This window comes from Nannospalax galili, unplaced genomic scaffold (genome assembly GCF_000622305.1).
Source record: "Nannospalax galili isolate Female #2095 unplaced genomic scaffold, S.galili_v1.0 scaffold525, whole genome shotgun sequence".
NCBI classification, from domain to species: Eukaryota; Metazoa; Chordata; class Mammalia; order Rodentia; family Spalacidae; genus Nannospalax; species Nannospalax galili.
The window spans coordinates 1,227,587-1,235,766 of NW_008353937.1; the positions used below are offsets into that span (position 1 = coordinate 1,227,587).

General features: G+C 45.1%; 1 protein-coding gene and 1 pseudogene across 1 annotated transcript in view; one reads left to right on the top strand and one right to left on the bottom strand.

Annotated features, from left to right (window-relative positions):
- Window positions 1-8,180, top strand: part of Mroh5 (maestro heat like repeat family member 5) — a 70,212-nt gene that overhangs the window by 5,928 nt on the left and 56,104 nt on the right.
- Window positions 1,799-2,572, bottom strand: LOC103748429 (annotated as a pseudogene).

The following is an 8,180-nucleotide window of genomic DNA, read 5'->3' on the forward strand; positions in this document are numbered from 1 at the left end:
GGGAGGAGGGAGGGAGGGAGGGAGGGGGAGAGAGGGGAGGGAAAGGGAAGAGCATGGCAAAGCCAGGCGTGGTGATGTACGCCTACACTCCCAGCGCCTAGGCAGTAGAAGCAGGAGAATCACTAACTCAAGCCAACCTGGGATATACAGTGACTATGTCTCATGAATTGAAGAGAGTCACACATGGGTCTGTGCAGTTGCAGACTTCTGTAGCAGTCCTCTGTGAGGAGCGGCCACAGCTGGAGTGAGGGCTGCAGGAGAGTCTGGGGCATGGTCTGGGTTCTGGTCTCCCTGGGGTGGACGAGGTCTCTCCTGGGCTTGTCTGCGCTGGGGCTAGGGTTTAGCAGGCTGAACGCGAGCATGGTGAGGAGGCCGGGCTGCTCCGTGTTTTCTTCTGAGTGCGCTCAGATATGCCTCCAGCTCTCCAGCACAGGGCATGCACACCCAGAGCAGCTGTCCCAGGACACCGAGAGACCAGGAAGGCACTTGTCACACTGGCTGATACCGTCCAAGCAGAGATGGTCTTCTGCATCTCAGTCTCCAAAGTCTAGGCTACTGTTCTGGAGTCATCCTGTCCCTGAGATTCCTGCCCTCCCTTCCCCAACAGAAACATGCTTCCTGCAGCCCAAGCCGCCTCCTCCCCATCTTAAGTTGAACTCACACATCCCCAGAGTTTCCTCAGACAGGACAAAATTTTGGGAGAAAAAATTTTGAGCTATCCGTTTCTGGAAATTTCTCCATCCTCTCACACCCTGGACCATGAATCGCTGACCTTCAGTCTTGCTCTTGGTGTGGCTGATAAAACCCAGAGCCATTCTGAACCCAGATCCCATACGTGTCCTGCTTTTCCCCTGAGAGCCTAGAATGTTTTTTTTCCTGGATGCTCCAATGTTCCACTATGCCTGCTGGGTCAAATTGCAGAGGCCATGCTCCATGGTCATGTGACCTCGTGGTCATGTGACCTCAGTCTAGTCACTTGTGTCCTTTGGTTCCAGAAAACTCCCCTCTCCATGAGCCCTCACACCCTAACCTCTCCGTTCCACCCAGCCCTCTGCTCTCAGAGCCTCTGGCATTATCGTCCAGACCTTCCACCAAGTACTCACCACAAATGGTGTTGCGTCTGGAACTTTCCTTTTTCCCCAGAAAGCAATTCTATTTTTTAATCAATTAATTTTTTCTACAGAACTAGGTCGTTTTGATGTTTTAGGAGTTTTTTTCCTGTTTTTTTTAAGATTCTTGGAGTTTTTGAAAGGTCTTGGCATTGATGGTTTTAAGTCTTTTCTACTCTGGTCTGATTTTTGTGCATTTTTGACTGGAGAATCTCAGATAGATTTCCTCACTGGAGATTTTTGTATCGCCCATATGTGTATAAGTGCACCTGCGTCAGACATTGCCCACAGAGCACAGAAGAGGGCATCGAATCCCCTGGAACTAGAGTTACAGACAGTTGTTAGCCACCATATGGGTGCTGCTGGGATTCGAACCTGGGTCTTCTACAAGAACAACTAGTGCTCTTTTTAAAAATACTGAGTTTATTTCACATGCGTATTTTTGTCTCCCCACCATCTCCATGTCTGACCACCACTATGGCTACAGCTGATGATAACATTCCATACATACTTAAAACCAAGTAAAGGGTGGAGTTCCAGTCTCAGAAACTAAACGAGCATTTTAGACAACACATTCTTGGCAGTGAAACCTGGACATTTATCAAACACGGTAGGGGAAGCTCTCACTTTACATTATAAAAAGACAACTGGGTACCAACTGTTACAGAAACAAAATAAGACAGAATATTTCAGACGGTCTCACTAGTTTCTTCAGGAGACTTCCTCCACTGCCAGAGATCTTGAGTAACCTCCTGGACAGTCACCTGGTGGCAATTCTTCACTTAACTCATGAAATCGGCTCCCACTCTTTCTGTACTTACTTTTTTTGCTTTGATGTGTTCTACAGAACTAGGTCATTTTGTTGATTTAAGAGTTTTTTCCTGTTTTTTTTTTTTGAAAGATTCTTGACCTTTGTGTCTTGGCGTCAACGGTTTTAAGTCTTTTCCGCTCTGGTCTGATTTTTGTGCATTTTTGACTGGAGACTCTCGGATAGATTTCCTCACTGGAGCCTTTTCTTGAGTTTCCTCATCATCTTCCTGTCTTCATCGTCTTTATTTTTCTGTGGAAACATGCTGCCACCTCCAGGGGCAGACCACTTTCCAGACACACTTGAGCTTTACATCCTTCTCCTGGTCTTCTGACTGGGTCCTCCTCCACAGCCACTTGGTGCCGTCCACTAACACGTACGGGCCCCGAACCACACGGCAGCCTTAAGACCACGGGTGGTATCATCTCAAAGCCCCCAAGGGAAGCTGTTGGCTGTGCAGACGTTTCCAAATTGCCGGTGTTACTTGACTTGGACCGCCTCGGCCTCAGCAACATCTTTGTACCAGCTCCTAAACTGACCGTTCTTAATAACCGGTTTTCGTTTTCATCATTATCTGTCGGCCTTTAGTTCACAGCCGACAAAGATAGTTCTGAGGCCTCAGAGGGCTCGTGTCCATGTCCATCGAGTCTTCCATGACGCCATGAGATGGGCAGGACGGAGATAACTGAGTATCGCTCCTCACAACAGACTGGAAGGATGGAATCGCGCCAGGGACAACCAGTGCTCTAAGCTGCTGAGTCATCTCTCCAGCCCCCAACAATTCTATTTTTTAGAATATATTCATTAGACAAAATCACAGGCTTCGTTATGCCGCTTAGACCTATGTGTGTGGTGCACTTGGATCACACTCACCTTCTTTACATTCTCCTGCCCGACTTACTGATCCCAAGTGACGCCTCTTCTATTATCACATACGATTTTTTTAAATCTGGATTCCACATATGAGACAAAATGTGGAATATTTGACTCCCTCAGTCTGACTTATTTCACTGAGCATGATGTCTCCAGGCCCATCCATTTCCCTGTAAATAACATAATGTCATTCTTTTTTATAGCTGAATAAAACTATCGTGTGTATAGGCCACATTTTCTTTTTCCACTCCTTTGATGGACAGCGAGACTGATTCCATTCCCTGGGCATTGCAAACAGTGCCACAATAAATGTGGGTATGCAGACATCTCTGTGCTGGGCTGACTTAAGAGCCCTTTGAGTGTACTCTGGGAGAGGTATAGCTGGGTCATATTGTAGCTGCTTTTCAGCTCTCTGAGGACTCCCCACACTGACTTCCATGGTGTCTGCACAATTTACATCCCATCAGCAATGTGTGAGCCCCCGCCCCCTACCCCGCCTTTGCCAGTATCCGATGACAACCCGTCCTGTTGGTTTTTATTGTCAACTGGCCACAGTCTGAAGTCACCAGGAACCTCAGTTGAAGAACTTCCTCTGTCAGTCTGGCCTCAGGGCGTTGTCATGGTCACTAACTGAGATGGGAGGGCCCAGACCACGAAGGGAGAACCTTAGCTAGACAGGTGGGCTTAGGCTGTGTAAGTAAGCCGGCTGAGCACAAGCCACTGGAGGAGGCAGGGAGCGGCATTCCTGAATGGTTTCTGCCTCAGCTCCCGCTTCAGTTCCTGTTCTGATTTCCCTCAATGGTGGGCTATGACCTGCAAATGGAAACCAAATAAACCCGTTCCTTCCCTGAGATGCTTTTGAACAGAGTGTTTTATCACAGAAATACAAGAGAAAAATAGAGCACAGCTGTGCCGAATGCTTTAGTGTCAACGTGACACACCTGGGTAGAGGGCGCCTCAGTTGGGGAATTGCCTCCATTGGACTGACCTGTGGCCATGTCTGCGGGGCATTTACTTGATAGCTGAGTGATGTGGGAGGGCCCAGCCCACTGTGGGTGATGCCACCCCTGGGCAGGTGGTCCTGTGTTGTATAAGGAAGGAGGCTGAGCACAGGCCAGAGGAGCAAGCCAGTAAGCAACATTCCTCCATGGCCTGTGCTTCAGGTCCTGCTTCAGGTTCCTACCCAGAGTTCCTACCTTGGGCTCCCTCAGTGATGTACTGTGACCTGGGAGATGTAAGATAAATAAACCCTTTCCTCCACAGGTTGGTATTGATCAGTGTTTTGTCGTAGCAATAGAGACACTAACTAGAACAACACCCATTCTTACTGGGATGAGATGGGATTTTGATATAGTTTTGACTTGCATTCCCCTATGGTTAAGAATATTGAATATTTTTCATGTATTTATTGTCCATTCTTACTAGTTCTTTTGAGAACTGCTCATTCATTTATGGACTGATTTGTCCTTTACTGTGTGTGGTGGTTTGAATGAGAATGTCCCCCATAGGCTCCAAGTATTTCGACATTTTGTCCCCAGTTGGTGGCTCTGTTTTGGGAGGTCTTAGAAGGCCATACTGGAGGAAGCATGTCACAGGGCAGGCTTAGAGAGTTCTTAAGCCTTGCCAGATCTCAGTTGCTCTCTGCTTCCTGTGTCTGCTGGAAGATGTAAGAGCTTTAGCTTCTGCTTCTCCTCCAGCCACCCCTGCCACCATGCCTTCCTGCCATGATGGACTCTTGTCCCTTTGGAACCATAAGCTCAAATAAATCCTTCCTTCTGTAAGTTGCTTTGGTCAGTGTTTGTATCACAGCAACAGAGAAGTAACTAATACAGTGTTCAATTTTCTAAGTTCTTTATATATTCTAGACATCAATCTCCTGTCACTTAAATAGCTAGCAAAGATTTTCTCTTTCTGTAAACTGAATTTTCACTCTGATAATTGTTTCCTTTGCTAAGTCAATTTTTTTCTTTTTTCTTTTATTTGTTATTTTTTATTTTTAACTTCCCTTTTCTTTTTGACTTCCCAGACTATGGTTTTTATCTCTAGAAGTTCAATTAGCTCATTTACATTTTCTGTAGGGAACGAGTGAAGGTACACTGGGGCTATAGAAAAGTAACGAAAAAAAAGGATGGAAAACCTCTTGGTGCCTAGGAATGGAGAGGTCCATTATCAACACCCGGGTGCCCAGGACCACGTGTGGCATTAAGATCTTAAGAATCAGTCCTCCCAAGATAAAATGTTCAAATGACAGAAACCTCCCCTAACCCCAGAATAAGCCCAACACAGAGGCAACCACACTGCTGGGCACAACTTGAGACCTTGGAGGAGGGAGTTGTGGAGAGCACAGTCACTCAGAGAGGCTGAAACTGCTGTCCACCATGGGGAAGTCTTTCATCCTCCAATGTACCCCATCATCAGCCTACCACTGGAGGAATATGGAACCATGGCTCATGGGAGGAGACCATAGCTCCAGATTCACAAGAGGAGATTACTGCCCCAGCTCACATGAGGGGACCCCAACTCTGGCTCCTGGGAAGGGACCACAGCTCCAGGTTCACAGGAGAGGACCACAGGTCCGGCTCATGGGAAGAGGCCACAGCACTAGCTCATGTGAGGGAACCACAGCTCAAAATGTCAAGCCTTATATGATCTGTTATGAAATTATTTGATTTTTGCACAAGGTGAGAGATATGGATCTAGTTTGAGACGTCCACGTGTGGATAACCAGTTTTCCCAGCACCGTCTGTTGAAGATGCTGTCTTCTCCCACATGTTTTTGGTATATCTGCTGAAAATCAAGAGACTGTAGCTATGAGTATTTGTTTCTGGGTCCTTTATTCTATTACACTGTTTTGGGATCAATGCCAGTTTTGTTACTATGGCTCTATAGCATAATTTGAGAGCAGAGATTATGATGCCTCCAGCACTGCTCTCTCTCTCTCCCCTCTTTTGTGCTTCCATATGACTTTGGGGACTTTTTATATTTCTGTGAATAATGTCATTAGAATTTTGATGGCGACCGCACCTAATCTGTGGACTGCTTCCAGTAATACTCAGTTTTCATGATATTAATCCTGTCAGTCTATTAACAGTGGGAGGTCTTTCTGTATTCCGGTGTCTTCTGTAAACCCCTTATCCAGTGTTTCCAAGTTTACATTATAGAAATCGCTCATTTACTCACGTAGATCTATGCCTAGTTTTTGCTGCTGTTTCTGAGGCTGTCATAAATAAGACTACTCTTGATTTCCTTCTCAACAGGTTCACCATCAACATGTAGAAAAACTTCCGATTTCTGTATGTCGATTTTTTAAATATTTTGTTTATTATTTTTTTATGGGTATGAGTGTATTGCCTGCATATAAGTAAGGACACTCTTATGCAATGCTTTCAGAGGTCAGAAGAGGGCATCTGGATGGTTGTTAGCTACCATGTGGGTGCTGGCAACCAAACACCGGTCCGCTGCAAGAGCAGCCAGTGCTGTTAACCACCGAGCCATCTCTTCATCCCCAAAACAAACTTCCATAATGGTAATAACATCAAACCACATCAGATATAGAATCAAATATATGTATTTTAATTAAGGCCAGTTGAAGCTGTTGCCACCAATAACTGTAGAAAGGAAAATGGAAAAAGTAACGTAACTGGAGTAAACTATGAAGTTAAAATAATTAGAGTAAAGCAATAAGAAGAATGAAATAAAGGCTCAGGGAAGAAAAAAAGAAAGTTTAAATTAAAGAAAAGAAAGGTAAAGAATGTGAGAAGTGGGAGGGACCAAGAAATAAAAATCCGCGAAATAACCCTAAACAACAGTAAAAGACTGAGATTAAAAGGTATATACAGCTTTTAAAATCAGGTAAATAAACCAACCTGGACCAGTCATCAGGATGACTTGACAGGTAAGGCATTTGCTCTGCAAGCCTGGAGATCTGAGTTCCAGCCCTGAAACCCATGTAAAGGTAGACAGGAAGAATCAACTCCATAAAGTTGTCCTCGGACCTCCACACATGTGCTGTGGCACGTGACATGAAATACACACACACATACACACACACACACACCACACACACACACCACACACATACACACACATGCACACACACCACACATACACACACATACACACACCACACATACACACACACATACACACACCACACACACATACACACACACATCACATACACACACCACACACCACCACACACACATACATACACACACACACATACACACACCACACACACATACACACACACGCACACACACCACACATACACACACATACCACACACACACATACACACACACATACATACACACACACACACCACAGACACACCACACACACACATACACACACACATACACACACATACACACATCACACACACATATACACACACACATACATACACACACCACACACACACACCACACACACATACACACACACGCACACACATCACACACACATACACACACACATACACACCACACACACATACATACACACACACCACACACACACATACACACACCACACACACATACACACACACGCACACACATCACACACACATACACACACACATACACACCACACACACATACATACACACACACCACACACACACATACACACACCACACACACATACACACACACGCACACACATCACACACACATACACACACACATACACACCACACACACATACATACACACACACCACACACACACATACACACACCACACACACATACACACACACATCACATACACACACCACACACCACCACACACACACACATACACACACACATACACACCACACACACATACATACACACACACCACACACACACATACACACACCACACACACACACATACACACACACACATACACACACACCACACACATACACACACACACATACCCACACACATATTCACACACATACACAGACAGACACATACACACATCCACACACAGATACACACACACGTACACACACATATATACACACATACACATACACATACACATAGTCATACACACACACATACATACATACATTAACATCCCCACACATACACACACATTCACACACATACATACACACACATACACACACACATATACACACACATACACGTACACACACATACACATACACACACATACACACAAACATACAAACTCACATACGCACACATGCACACACATACACAAACACATAGATACATACAAATACACACACATACACACATATACACACATACACACAGATATACACACACATACACACATATACATACACACATACCCATATAGAGTCATACACACACATACACTCATACACACACATACACACACACATACACACAC